General features: G+C 34.7%; 1 protein-coding gene across 1 annotated transcript in view; it reads left to right on the top strand.

Annotated features, from left to right (window-relative positions):
* The window catches only part of LOC122803805 (vomeronasal type-2 receptor 26-like), a 189640-nt gene that overhangs the window by 10478 nt on the left and 162405 nt on the right, over positions 1–16757 (top strand). The gene's annotated exons all lie outside the window — the stretch shown is intronic.

The following is a 16757-nucleotide window of genomic DNA, read 5'->3' as shown; positions in this document are numbered from 1 at the left end:
TAAAAAAGTATTAATTTAGTTATATTATTGAAATTTAAAATGATTCCTCCATTACTACATAAATGCTTAATAATACTCTTCTATTAATAACAAATATTAAATAATAAAACAAATAGTGTACTATATACTTGTTTATATAGTGGTAGCATAAACTATCTACTAAATATTCTTAAATTATTCCCTCTTTCCTCATTGTTATAACCATATTTCTAGATAAATATATCAGAGTTGGACATGAAAAGGAAAAGGCATCTGTAAACTTACAGGTGACAGGTAATCTTATCATACTAAACAATAATACAAAAAGGAAATCAATGCACATATATATTCATCGTGCTAAAAGATATACACAGATGTCATAGACCTAACAAAAGCTCTTAATTAATTTTTAAAGAACAAGTGGCTATACCTCAAAAATGTGCAACACTCTTAACATGAGAAATATCAAAATATTTAAAAATCCTTTAGTTTATTAAACTGCTTCATAAAAATATTTATATTACTGAGGTTGAAAAGAATGTCTTGTTATTTCTATGCATTCAATGTATATATTTGCAGTCTATATTGTATTCAAAAGTTACAATGTGTTCAATTCAAATCCCCATTCTCCCATCCCAGATTTAAACATATTGAAAAATCTACTTCACTTCTATCAAAATAGATATACTAATTCAGTAATAGAACAAATTTCACTTTGATTTATAAAATTAGTTATTCCGGGTAGTCTTAGTGAATCAAAAACCATGCAACAAGTAAAATTCAAAGTTCAGATGGCCAAGCTTCAAATTTCAGGTTTAAGATTATTTTCAAATACTTTTATATGATCTTCTATGTAAATTATATGAAATCTTGTGCATTCACATTTCTGCCATATGCACATATTTTATATATATATATATATATATATATATATATATATATATATATATATATATATATATATATATATATATATGTATATATATGAAACAGGCATATTTCTTAAAATCAGTTTGTTATTTAAAAAATATTTTTCTGTATTTTTTCCCACTAATATTCTACCTTATTCAATATATCACATATTTCTAAAATCTCCTGTTGAAGAGTTAATCATTGGTTCTCTATGAAAAATCATAGTATGTGTATATATACATTTCTTAACTTACTGATACTGCTCTTTTATTAATCTTCCATATTAAGTATTTAATTATTTGAGCATCTGTATATTATTCATAAGATGTTTATTCTTCTTACTAATCTACCATTACAAGCAATCTTGGCTATATCTAAATGAATTTTTTAAATTTGAATATGTGCCTTTAGCCATTATAAACTTATGTTCTGATCAAAGCTTCAAATCCTGACATCAGAATTTGATTACAGCATTTGAAAATGACAACACACAGCACACAACTACTGCAAGTTCCTCTGTAAGTTTCTCATTCTTCTTAGTTCTTTTAAACTGTTCTAACTACTAACAAACATCAAACTTTACTTCTTTCCATTAATATGTAGAGTAAGAGTTAAAAAATCTGCCACGTAAGCTATTGACATTCAACAAAATATAAGCAAATTATAAGTTAGCATCAGCTCAACAAGTAACATCACTATAGCTTTTGTTTTACCAGTTCTTCACATCTAAGAAAAGAAAACAAGATGTTATGTTGACATATTTCTCACATATATACTTGAAAAAAATCAATGAAAACAAAGTTACTTTTTTTTTTTATGGACATCAGTGATGAACTTTGACCTAGATTTTTTTCTGAACGGGCCAAGGTGGGAAAAAGCTAACAATCTGACATAAATGGAACATTCTTTTGTTCTCAAGTTTGTTTTTTAATTGTTACTTGCTTCATAAATGACCTGTGAAAGGAATGTGTTACAAAGGTACAAAGAAAATAAAATCACCAGACCATGAACATTTCTAATTGGCATATTACTTAGATCTGACATTCAGTTAACCCAGCAATGCACATACTAAGCAAAGTTGAAAAAATAAAATAAAAATCTTAACTTATATAGTCTTATGGTTACCAATTATATTGTTTAAAATTTAATGATATTCTCATAAAGGAACCATTTGCTGAACATTTAAAAATATACTTATAAGTTTAGTTAATTGAAATATATTGTCTTTCATTGTAAAAATAGTAAAACAGAAAACTAACCATTTATATCCCTCATTATGAAAACTGTTTTATCTTAAAATATAAGTACATGCTTACATATGTTTTGAAGCATAAAGTCCAGTACAAACCTTTTGGCTTATACACATAACACATTAAGACTCTTAGTATTTCAGTAGCAACATTCAAGGTTATCCCAACCACTAAACATCTTTATAAGATTTATAGATCTTATTCTGATCACTTTTTTCAGTTTTATGTTGCATTGCTATTATATTTAAAAAAATCTTTGAATGTAGGAATTGAGTTTGATTTCCAATTTTGTTATAATAACTTTTCTAGCAACTATCAGGAGAACCCAAAACATATTTTGCTCTTTGCCTTTTACAGATACAGGAAATGGAACATTCATTACTATTGCTGATCTAGTTAAAGAACAATTATCAGACTAGAACCCCTTAAAAACATATTCATCTCTTCCCAATATACATTTAATTTTTCACAATCCATAAACATATTAATTCAGCTTTGACATCTTTACTACACGTCCATTAAACTGAAGAAATCATTTTACTGAACTCAAAGATTTTGTAGGAGGTAACAAATATTGTATGTATATATTTCCACATAAAAAATTTCCAGTATACACTTGAAGAAGTTTAAATAACTAATTTAAGTAACAAAGTTTAATTCTTACCATCTACTGAGTCACTCATTCCACTACTATCTAAAATGTTCCAGAATTTTGCATGATTAATATTATTATTTATAATTAACTTATATAACTTGGACAAGCTTCCTTTATAGGTCAATCTACCTTTGATGATAGTATTCATATACTCATATAATGTGGAAATAGTGTTCTGTTCCTCTTCACTCATATTTTCTACAAATTCATTTAATTTCTTACTGATGGATACTATTAACTGGTTAGCATATTCATCTAACTTATATTCTTTCATTAAATATTCTGGGGACTTACCTTTTCCTTTTTCAAAGAAATCAAACGATAATGCTATTCCATTCCTTTTTAGTAAATTTATTTTAATGTTGTACAGAGTTTCCTTAAATCTACAGATGTGTGCAATGGGAAAGTACAAATAATTCCATTTTAATATTAGTGGAGTTTGAAAAACATATTTCTTAACTGTTTTAAAAATTGATTTCATATTTGCAGAGTCTAAAGATGGAAATTAATTTCCTTCTAAGGTAAATTTTGTTAACCAGATGAACAGGTTTCATATATTTCTAATTTAGCATAGTTAATACACTTATAAGAATTTAGTATAATCTGCTCCTGGATGGGTTTCCTTTCACTAGTGTAAGTTGAGTTTATCCAGAATATAATAGAGAGAAAATTTCCAGCAATAAGCTAATACCACCATATTCCCACAATCTTATATGATTTCTATAAGCAGTTCTCAGCTTTTTAGGATACCATAAAAATGAAGTTAACATTTTTCCATTTTCCTTAAAAGTTTTTTTGTCAGGCATTGAAGCTACTGAATGCAATCTATATATATATATAATTTATATATATATATATATATATATATATATATATATATAGGTTTACTATCAAAATTTCAAAAGTGTTTTTGCGAGTAATTATTTTCTTTAAAAACATTGTCAAAATTTATGATAGCACTGATCCAAATAACAAACCAAAAAAGAGTAAAATATTTGAAATTGAATTGTTGACATTTTTTGAACTTACCTCGACATCCAGTGCCATTAAGCACATGTTTTGCAGGGGAGCAAGCCACCCCCCCTCCACTACTTATATATACAAACTCTGGGATCGCATTGCAGTGAAGGAAAGGGTACATTTTTTGATCCCCAGTATAGTGCGATCTCCATTCAAAATAATGAATCCACAAGAACGAATGCACACTAGCATTCACTCTTGTAGATTCATTTTTCGAATACAAATTCTACAACTTGGAAAATTGCCTTTCGACTTTTATTGTTGCATAGCTGACATGCAACATTTTGGTTGTACACTATATATATATATATATATATATATATATATATATATATATATATATATGGGTCTACTTCTGTAGACCAAATTTACAGTTCCCCAAAACTGATTTAGCTGAGACAAACTGCCGAAACATTTCTACTAAATGGCAAACTGCCGAACCTTGAAACACAGAACAAGGCAGCATGCTACCAGTTCTGGATCTTACCTTTTCCACGATGTAGTGCAATCTCGGAGTTGGTATATAAAATCTGCAAGGGGTGTGGGGGGGGGTGCAGGGGGGCTTCCCCCCTGCAAAAAATGTCAAGAATGGTAAATGTTTAAATGTATATGTTACAATCAGGTTCACATATCATTGTTTCAGTGTTTTGAATTTTAGTAAAGTGGTTTTTCAGATTAGTGATGTTTCGGTAGTTTGGTCTCAGCTAAATCAGTTTCAGTGAATTACAAATTCGGTCTACAGAAGTAGGACCATATATATATATATATATATATATATATATATATATATATATATATATATATATATACAGACACACACACCACACACACACACACACACACACACACACACACATACATAAAATCTTGGATAATATAATCATTTTAATAAATGCTAACCTAGCCTCCAAAATAAATAAAAATCATTCATTTTTTAATAAGAAGTAACATCTCCTCAATTATTTTTTCAAAATTATTAATAATAATCTTAATCACATCTTGATTGATTTTTATTCTTAAATATTTTAGTTTCTTTCCTTCCCAATTATATTTATCTTTATCTTTAAAGTTATTATCTAGTAATTGATTTAACATTACAGTTTCAGTTTTATTATTATTAAATTTCAGCAGCAATACTTCTTGAAACATTTCAATTTTTTCAGTGAGGAAAGTGAATCATTGAGAAATGTAAGATCCATTTTTAACATCTGCTTTGGCGTCCTATACAGGTTTTTTATTATTCAAATAAAGTATTCTGGAAATGCAAACACTTCTAAAGTTTTAAACAAGTAGTTCCAATTTACAGAATCCAAAGCTCTCTTGATGTCTAAGCTAATTAGGGTGAATTTCTTGTTCATTCCTTTTACTAAATCTAAGATAGCTACTACCATTTTTATATTATCATACGTTAATCTATTGACTGTAAATCCTGTTTGATCTTTATTAACTAATTTAGCTACTATATCTTTTGCAGCAAAAATGGAAGTAAAGATTGTATAGTCTGCATTTAATAATGAAATAGGTCTATATGAGGAAACTAACTTGTTAATCTTTCATTGTTTACGTATAGGTGAGATTACAGAAAATTTCAATGGGGGAGGAATTATTTTGTAACTATGAATTACCTGAAAACATCACTCAGTAATTCTGAAATATTTAATGGAAGCAGAGTATATTATTTGATACTTAAATCATCTAATCCTAGAGCTTTACCATTTGCCCTTTTTTAAAGCTTTAACCTCTGTCAGGCTAGTTGGCTTATTCAACAGAGATATTTGTTGGTCATTAAGTCTATACATAACATTTTTCTTAAAATACTTGTCAATTTTATCGTTATGAAGATCCTCATGGAATTTTTTTTAAGTATTAAGCGTTTTCTCTATTTCTGAAGTAAACTTATTATTGTGAGGATTTCACATATTATTCATGTATACCTTTTTGCTTAACATAACCCGTATACTCTCACAATGGCAAAAAAAACACATAACGCAACAGAATGTTGCTATAAAACCACTTCAAACAAAGAAACTGGCTATAAACTTTAAAGGAATTATTATTAAAATACAAAGTGCCTAGTTGAGCGCTTTTGTCTAATGGTGCAAAAACTTCTTCAGAGCACTACTGAAAATTCAAAATATTCCTTATATAACACAGGAAATTGGCACCAAACTAAACAATTACAAATAACTCAAGTTACTATAGCAACACCCAATTAAATAACTAACATTACTTCAGACCATTAATAAAAACAGTCTTAGCAAAAAGCAATGAAGACAGGTAAAAAAATTAAAATAAACTAACTAAAATAGCTGTGATCAAAATATCATTAACAAAACCACAACTCAATCATAAACTCTTAGTTTTAAAACACTTAGGACTGAAGTATTTTGATTCGGTCCCGGAGGGTCCATAGAATTCAACCTGAGCTGCCATAACAGCTCTTTCACTTCTAAAATAGTTTCAATAGGACCATCCCTTGGAAAAACTACCAGTTTTTCTAAACTTATAAGAAGTAAAATGACTACAACTAAGAGTATGTTTAAACAATGCATTGTTACTGTTATGATTTTTAATGTCATTGAGATGTGCATATATCCTTTGTTTAAATAAACATTTGGTTTTCCTGATATAAAATGAAGAACATGTACATCAACCTGAAATGTAAATGATTTTACCTGAATTACAGTCATATCCATCTGCTAACCTAATTTTCCTACTACCTGGGCTAACTGTTATAAAACAAGATTCCAGAATAAACCTACACTGGTTACAATTACCACACTTTCTCATTCTGTTTTTCTTTGTGAAATAACTTAGCTTTGATGGTACCTCAAAATATAGTTTTAAATTCCTACCTCTCTTAAACACAAAACTTAAGATGTTCAGGATATCCCTATCTGATTTAAAAATACTCCAAAACTTATTAATCATCTGTATGACTTGGGGAGTGGAAGAATGATATTCCAACACTAAACCTCTAGACCTATCACCACCAATTATTTCTTGTCCAACCTGTTCTAGACATGCTAAAATAGGATGAAATGGCCAAATCTATTGTCACACACCTCATTTCTTATCTTCCCAACAAAATCAGGGGGATAACAACTTTCAAAAAGCATGTTGGCCAAAACATCACATTCATATTCAAAAACCTGATCATCCAAAATCATAACGAGATATACGAGACAAAGTAGCCTTTAACCAAGGACTTCTTTTGATGTATGAGATGGGGACTGTTAAAATGCAAATAGGTGTTGGAAAATGTAGGCTTTCTATCAATATTGGAATGAAACAACCCATTTCACCAATATATAGACACATCCAGGAAGTTCACTCTGTTAAAAAAAACAGAGTGAGTAAATCTTAAAAAAGAATTGTAAGTATTAATAAAACTGATGAAAGTTTACAAACATTCAAGAGTATCAGTCCAAATTAAAAGATGTCATCCAAAGACCGGGCATAATAAGCCCAGTACTTCTCAAATCCAGAATGAAACAATATTTGCTGCTCTCACCACCGCATAATTAAATTGGCAAAAATGGGAGCACAAACGGCCCCCATCGCAACTCCACATTTCTGCCTGTAAGATTCACCATCAAAACACATAAAATTGTTATTCAAAACAAATTCCATAAGCCTGACAATCAAATCTATTTCAGTTAAAGAAAACCTATCAAAACAATTAATGGAGTTCTTAAACCACAGGAGACCTGTGTCAAAAAGAATATATCCAAATAAGTCCTGACCATCAATACATACAAAAGTAAACTTCTCATCACTTAAGTGCAAAGGAAAATGTCTGAGAAAATCAGAAGAATCTTTCAGGATATAACCATATTCACTCAGAACATTTTTTAACGTTTTACTGATGGACAGGGTAAAGGGAATGTTTTAGAATTCCTAGCTAACACAATAGGCCCCATGGTGATGAGGGTCAGCCACATCCTTATGGACTTTGGGGAGACCAAACATAACTGGAATTGTGGGTTGAGAAATAGATAAAAAAAATCTCCTGTGCTAAAATCCCACATAGCATATCTTTAAGAAACAAATCAACTTTCTGATATGCAATATGTATATCATTCAGTAAAACCACCTCATATTCCTCTTCATTTAACAAAAGGCCTTGCATCTTATCAGAATAATCAATGGAATCCATTAGTATGACCCCCCACCTTTGTCAGGCTTCATCAGTCTTAAACTTCTACAGGATGAAAAAAAATCCAAAGAATTACGTTCACATTTGTTTAAATTGAAAACACAAACCACACACCCACCTTCACATAGATTCTCAATAGAAATCTACCCAAATAGTAGTGACCTCCAAATCAGAAACACACTTGACCACCACAACACAGCAAAAATCACAAGACACATAGCTCACCTACACAGGGCGCCCCTCAGCCTAAGCCACTAAGGCAAAACAGCTTGCCCAAAACACTAATCATAGGTGACTCGATAGTGAGGCACACTGATGTCCCACTCACTAGGTTAAATAAGGAGAAGGTAACAGTCAGCTGTCTGTCAGGTGCCAGGATCTGACACATAACACATGCACTCAGGTCACTTTACAAAAAGTACTAGTATGACTGTCACTGTCCATGTGGGTGTGAATGACCTGAGACACACCTCCCTGGACTATATGAAAAGAGACATGGAAGAGCTCTTGGATTATGTGGCCCAGGCAGGTATTACCCAAGCCCTCAGCAGCATCCTACTGTCACCCAGAATGATACCACAGTAGAAGCAGAAAATTATTGACTTCAATAATTGGCTAAGTTTCTGGTGTCATTCTAAGGGGATCCAGTATCTGTCTGCTTGGGATGACATGATTGACAGACCTCAATGATTTGCCAGAGATGGCCTGCACCTGTCACACCTAGGTTTCCGGATACTGGCTAAAGCTCTTGCCACCCCTATAGTGCCTTTTTAGGTGGTGTTCCAAAGAACAAATTGCTACCATAACAGCTATAAATAAATGCAATCCGAGGGTCATGCTGCACAATGCTAGAAGTCTAAATCTCAAGATGCACTCACTCAAAGCACTCCTCAAAATGGAGAACATAGACAGTTGTGCTGTAATGGAGACCTGGTTTAAAGCAGCAGAAAGTACCCCTGTGCTACCAGGCTATAACTCATTCCACACCTTTTAGTAACCAGAACATGGACCAAAGCTCCAAAGGCAGTGGCATCTCCATATTCATAAAGGATATGCACACTTCCAGTCTAGTAGCCCAGCATAATGCATCAGAGATACTTCAAGTGCAACTAACAGTGGTAAGATGGCAATTTAGGTCATAGCCTGCTATAGGTCCCCAAACATGTTCCAATACTCTTACTCCATGTTCCTAAGCACCCTGGAAACTATTAGAATCCAACCCAACACTCTCATACTGGGTGACTTCAACTACTCCTCCATCAACTGGAAAAACTACTCATGCACTAATACACTTGACCAATGCTTCCTGGAATTCATTAATTCCAATGCGCTGGACTAGCTCATTCTTACCCCCTCTAGAGGAAATAACATCCTTGACCTGGTTATTACTAACATGGGCAACCGTTGCTCAAAACCAATAGTCAATTCCTCCCTGGTTAAAGCCAACCACAAACTAATTACCATGGAAATCCACATCTCACCTACACCACCAGCAAAGGTAACCACCATAAAAAAACTTCTCCAAAGCTGACTTTGGGCTCCTAAAACTGTGCTGGCTAACTTCACAGCACCCATGCAAATGGAAAATAGGTGAATGACCACAGAATCATACACCAATGCACTGAATAAACACATACATAAATGCATGGAACTAGCCATACCCAACAGAACCAAGATGCTCTCCTCCAAAAAAAGGAAGCCAATCTGGTGGTCCCCTGCCATTAACAAACTCTACAACAGAAGGAAGACATTGTTGGAGAAAAAGGTGAAGTCCCAAGACTGGAAAAACTCCCTTATTAGCCTCAACAAAAAGTTGAGATCCCTCATCAAAACTTCTAAAGCTAGCTATGAAGGCTGAATTGCAGCAGACACTAAAAACAACCACAAAGTGTTCTACAGTTATATCAAGAATCTCCATGGCAATACCCAGATTTGCTCTGAGTTACTCCACAATGGTATCTCCTATACTGAGTCAACAGATATTGCCAACATGCTGGCCAACAGATTCAGTGCCAGCTTTACCCCTCTCAACCCCCTAAAGGACCAATCACAAAACTGGAAGAATGCCAGGTACCCAGCATTACTGCAGCACAAGTTAAAGCTGCATTGTCCATGGCCAAGAAACAGTTTCTATGGGACCCGACAATTACTCTGGCTGTGTTCTACATGAACTACAAAGTGAATTGGCACCACATCTGTGTGCCCTGTTCAATCACAGCCTCATCTCAGGCTTTGTCCCTACAGAATAGTGGACTGCTACAGTCATCCCTCTCCATAAAGGGGGAGCGATTACAGACCCTGGGAATTATCGCCCCATTAGCCTAATGAGTCTGATATGTAAGGCTGTGGAGAGCATCATCATGGACCTAATTAACAAGGATATAGGGAAACTCCAAACTCTGGATCCCATGCAATTTGGTTTTGTAAAGGTTAGATCATGCCTACTCAACCTGGTTGATTTCATTGACTTAACACAAGGAACAGTACCTGTGCTGTACATAACGGCAACCGGAGAAACCAAACCTGCCATATGGCAACTCACAGCAGCCAGACCAAATGCTACCATGGACCCAGTATTTTGAAGTTGTTCTGCACCACACACATTTCTTTCCTGGGAACCACACAACACTCCTGGATTCACAGAAGTCTAGTTCACTGGCATGTTTTGGTTCATTATTAAAACATCAAGTTTTGGGGATAAAACTTGAATCAAGGCAGTTAAATCCCCCACCAACTTGCTCAAAATCTTCATGGGATGTACATTGTTCCTTTGAGGCATTTCCTCCACTCTAATCACTGAAATGTTGCCGAAACTATTTATAGCTAGTTTATTTGTTTGAAGTGGTCTTACAGCAACAGTTGTGTGATGTAGTTTTTGTCATTGCAAGAGTATATGGGTTGTGGTTTATGTTGTCTTGTTATGTCCACTTCAGTTTTGAAGACAGTTTTAGCCAGGAGTGTTGTGCAGTTCCCAGGACAGAAATGTGTGTAGTACAGAACAATTTCAAAATACCATAAAAATACTATGAGAACCAGTAGTCAAAGATACATTTTCATTTCCAGAATTAACACAAGGAACAATTAACACAATATAATTTAGTTATATTATTTTGTCATTTAAAATGATTCCCCCATTACAACATAAAAGTTTTATAATCCTCTTTTATTAATAACAAATATTAAATAATCCAACAAATAGTGTACTATATACCTGTTTATGTTATAGTAGTAGAAATTATCCATTAAATATTCCTAAATTATTCCTCTTTCCATATTATTATACCCAAATCTCTAGAAAAGTATAACAGAGTGGGACCTGAAGAGTTAAAGACATCTGTAAACTTACAGGTGACAGGAAATCTTATCATACTAAACTATAATACAAAAGGTACGTCAATGCACATATATATTCATCATGCTAAAAGAAACTATAGCTACATAGAAATAGTTATAATTGTAGACTTGTCTTTGTTTTTGTTATTTAGGAGTTTTGCAGAAAGGAAAATTTTAAAAAATGTGGATTGTTAAGATAGTGTGGGAGGAATTTATTAGAGTCTTATATGTAACTGAATTAATATGGGGATAAATGTGTCATATGATCTTTTAAACAAAATCTTTTTAAATATACAGTATGGGCAGCTTAACCCTACTATCTATTAATATAAATGGATTAAACAATGGCAACAAAAGTAAATCATTAATGAGAAATCTAAAATTAAATAGACAAGACATCACATTCTTGAAAGAAATTCACTTGATAGATAAAGATATACAACAACTGAAAAACTTAAATTACAAAAGGTTACCATCTACTTCCTATAACAAAAAAGAGGAGAGGAACTGCTATACTTCTGAGAACAATCTACTGTAATGCTTAAGATGATGGAATCTATTAATGATCTCAAAGGAAAAAAAAAATACATTTGTAATAATGAAATACAATAGTAAACTCTACAAACTAACTATTTTTACTGGATCTGTGTAATCAGTGCAAGAATGGCTAAAGATCACCTAAACTTACTGCAAAGTCATTAGAAGGGTAATTTAATTTTAGCAGGGGATTTTAACTGCATATCTTGTATAGAACATACAGGTGAACAGAAGAAAGCTAAAATACTGGCATAACCTAAAGCACTAAACAAATGGATTAGTAATAATTAAGTTGATTTAGTAATAAAAGCAGAAGATAAGCCATTGTTCTTATCTCCTTATTCTTATGTGCATGGGACACAAAGTAGAACTGATTGGATTTACGTCCATATAGATTTACCTAAAGTGAATTATTTTAAATCTATCCATTGTTCTTCATCTTATCATACTACATTAAGTATTAATAGATTAATGGATATAAGGAAAGCTCAGGTTTTTTATAGAATCAGAGTATATATGTGTCAAAAGATTTTGTACTCTTAACATATACTGGAAGAATCACGCAGATAAAAATAAGCAAAAAGGTTTATTTTACATGCATGGAGACATGCTACAAAGTACATGGTATGTCAGCAGTCTAATTTCTGTACACTTCACATGGGTTTTTATACCCTTCTCTGCACGTACACAGTAGCTGGTTACTAGACAAGGAATTTCAGTCAAGGCTATAAATTCACATACTGGAGCCTTAGATGGTCAGAGGTCAGTCACAAGATAAGCTTGTGCCTGGACCAAGGCAACATCTGTGCATTCCTCTTTGGTCAGCAAATTCTTTACAAGAAAAACAGCTTATTTTAACTTGCTTCTTTGCACACAATGCAATTTCACATTTTAACCCTTACTATACATGATACAAAGATGTTGAACACAAAGATTCTTACTACATTTCCCCCCTTACAACACTTTGTATCATAAGTAATACATTTTATTCATACAGTTTTTCGCATGACTCGTGTTCTGTATATTCAGAATAATAAGCTTTAGTTGCATTGGCAGACAATACACTTGATATTATCATTCGGATGCAAGGAATGCAACAACAACCCAACAGTAGGAATATAATGGCACCAACACATATAGCAATTAAGACATTCATAAGTACTGTTCCCCAATTTCCAAACCAATTTTGGAAAAAGTCAGTTAATGGATTCTGTCCTGGTTTTGTAAGTTCAGAAACTTGTAGGATCTCCAGATGGCTGTTAATGTCATATTCGTTGTCTGGAATGAATGGACAACACTCACAAGTACCTCCTTTCCCCGCTAGGGGGAAGTCGAGCGCCATACGATTCTGCAATACTACAGTCCTCATTGCAGTTAACTCATCCGTCACCAATTCTAGCGCAGAAAAAGTTGCATTGCTCAGGGTTTTTAACAGTTTTCTGAGCTCCCAAATGGATTTCACTGTCCCTTACGCTGGAAGAATACCAGCCCAGGAAATAACATCATCGCCCAAGTCCATGTGTGATAGCCCCTTGCTGCTACTATGGGCCAAATCGTGTTGATAGATCCAGGATGCATCAACGTTACATACGGGATTAATAGGTTTATTAACAGCACGTACATTTCGTATTTTACCTTGGGGAAGAGAAAATGTATGTCTTATAGCTAATGCTAAATAACCCAAAAAGCAATTGCCTGACCAATTTCTCGGTAACCATTTGTATGCTTTTCTACCACAGATAAAATAACAATTATTTACTTTAAGTGTAATATTGACTGGAACAGAGTGATTTCCTTTGTCTTGCAGCCCTTTAAACAAAAGATCATACACAGATAACATTTTTTCAAAGAAACTTGTGCCATTAATAAGCCCTGTACTATTAATAAGCACTCTTATAGGCTTGAAACTCGTTGCACAGTGCCCATCTATTGTACAATTATGAATTATTGTTACATTACACTGACTCCATCCAACCTTAATCTTGCCAAATCTTTGAAAACATACAGTTCCATTCTGGCGACCCATGAGGGGTAATGCTATTTTGTCCTTTAAGGCTACATTTGAAGTTTCAAATAGTAAATTAGTCCATGTATCATTTGCCCCCAAAGGGACTGTACCTAACATTAGACCACCATGTACAGTAGGGATAGCCGTGCATATCCAACAATTTGAAACATTAAAAGATAGAGCATATGCATCATCTCTCTTTACTTGGCTAGTCCTGTTTGAAAATAAAAACGACCAAAACAGAAAAGTAACAATCACACTTATTAACAACAAAATTATTTTGGAATGCTTTTGTGGGAAGGGCTGCTCCTTCCAGTATTTCTCTGCATTGCTACGATAGTCAGATATTCATACAAAACAAAACTACTACCAATCAGTGTTCCTCAGGGGAGCTCAAGTTTTGTCCAGTTCAAACTATTTTACCAGTTTACAATGTGTTAAATGGATCCACGATGTTCGTTCTTTTATTCGGACTGCTGTGGGTGTTGCAATCAATACCTGGTATGGGCCTTCCCACTTGGGGGAGACCCACATCTTCCTCTTGACAATTTTAACCCAAACCCAGTTCCCGGGTTTCACTTCCAGGATCCTGTTGTTCTTCTAATCTGAAAAGCAATCATTCGTTAAAGAAGTGTTAGTTCTGGTCAGCAATTTCCTCATGTAATCTGCTATCTCTTCACCCCCCTCACATTCCGCAGGCAAAAGATTTTGCCACTGCAGGATGTAATAAGGTCTCCCGTATAATAGTTCAAATGGTGTGACCCCTTTTATGGTGGGAGTGGTACGCATGGACAGGAGTGCCAGAGGTAAGCAGTTTATCCAAGACTGATGTGTCTCAGCCATGAGTTTACGTAACTTGCCTTTGAGAATGCCATTATGGCGTTCAACCAACCCTGCTGACTGTGGGTGGTAGGCACAATGATGTTTTAACTCGATCTGAAAAATGGCGGCCAGCTTTTGAATAACTTGGTTTACGAAATGTGTGCCATTATCAGAATAGATGCGTGTGGGTAGCCTAAAGTGAGGGATAATGTTATTTGTAAGGGCCTTGGCTACCGACAGTGCATTTGGGTGTGCTACCGGAAACGCTTCAACCCATTTTGTAAAAGCGTCAATAATGACTAACACAAATCGCTTCTGTTGAACCGGAGTTAGTTCAATAAAATTCATGCAGATTGTGTGAAATGGATACGGAGGCAGCGGAAAAGCTGCTGGGGTGATCCGCACCCCACCACCATGGTATCGTGCACAAAGCAGGCACGATAAACAAATCGTTTAGTGTATGCTATAAAGCCCCTGGTCCAGAAAATTTGCTGGATCATTCAAACATAGCAGCAGGGCCCTGATGAGATGGGCCATGCGTCACTAATGAGGCATACCTAAAAAGGTTTGTTGGCAAGACATACTTATCATTTGGACCTACAAAAACTCCCTGCTTTTGAATAGCCCCATATTTAACCCATCGCTGTTTTTCCTGAACTGTACTAAGTTCCTGCATTACCTGTAAAGTTTGTAGATCAAATTTATCTGTAGGGTGAAGTTCCTTCTGTGTGGTCTCGAGTGCAAAAGTAGAGGTTAAGGCTGCACTTTTTGCAGCTTTGTTAGTCAGTGCATTTCCAAGTAGTACTGGATCTTTGGCATTCGTGTGCGCTGCGCACTTGCAGATGGCCAGTCCCCGTGGCAGTTGGACAGCTTGTAAGAGGCTAAGGATTAAATCCTTGTGGGTTATTTCCTTTCCTGAGGCCGTAACCATTCCCCTATTTTTCCATTGCTGTGCAAAGACATGGACCGTGGAAAAAGCATACTGACTATCTGTGTAGATAGTAACTGCCTTATCCTTGGAAATGGTGCATGCTCTGGACAAAGCAATCAATTTGGCCACTTGTGCGGACAGGGTCCTGGGGAGGGGTCTTGCCTCTAGTACCGTAGTCTCAGGTGTGGCTGCATAACCCAGTTGTGTAATGCCTGCCTCATTTTTACATGCTGACCCATCCACAAACAGGGTCCAATCTGAATTTGCCAAAGGTTGGTCCTTAAGGTCTGGTCTTGGTAAGACATTAGAGTGTATCAAATCTAAACACATGTGAGGGGCACCATCGTCAGCTGTAGGTAACAGCGTGGCTGGATTAAGAGTGGTGCATCGCTCAATGGTCATGTGTGGTTGCGATAGTAACATTGTCATGCAGGATAAGTGTCTGCTAGGAGAGAGAAAGGTAACTTTATCCTGTAGTAGTATTACCGCGACAGAGTGCAGTACTCGTAAGGTAAGGTCATGAAACAAAACTAGGGTTGCAGACGCTTGCACAGCCTGTGCGGCTGCGACTACTGCTTGTACACAGTGTGGCAAAGATCGTGCCACTGTGTCTAATTTACTGGAATAAAAAGCTAATGGTCTCAACTTATCCCCATAGGTTTGCAACAGCACTGATGTCATAAAGCCCTGCTTACAATCTACTGTCTGAACAAAGGGTTTTGTATAGTCAGGGAAGCTAAGTGTTGCAGATCCTGCTATCAATTGTTTTACCCTAGTAAATGCCTGTATTGCCTTATCCGTCCATTGCAGCGTGTCATGTGCTGCCATGGGAAGTGCGAAAATAAGTTCCGAAAGTGGACTTACTTCCTCTGCATAGTTGGGAATCCAACTACGACAAAAATTTGTTATTCCTAAAAATGACATCATTTCTTTTTTTGTGCTGGGCATTGGTGCCTGTAAAATGGCTTCTTTTCTACAGTTATCTAGTTGTCTACCAGCAATTGAAATGGTATAGCCTAGATACCGTACTTCAGTTTTACAAAATTGTAATTTAGATTTATTTACCTTATGTCCCTCTTTCGCCAAAAAATGCAATAACCGAATAGTTTCGGACTCACAGACAGCCTCCGTGGGTGCAGCCAGTAAGATGT

The sequence above is a fragment of the Protopterus annectens genome, chromosome 6.part0 (assembly GCF_019279795.1).
Source record: "Protopterus annectens isolate FY-2018-M chromosome 6.part0, PAN1.0, whole genome shotgun sequence".
NCBI lineage: Eukaryota > Metazoa > Chordata > Ceratodontiformes > Protopteridae > Protopterus > Protopterus annectens.
This window is presented reverse-complemented; position numbering and strand designations above follow the sequence as displayed.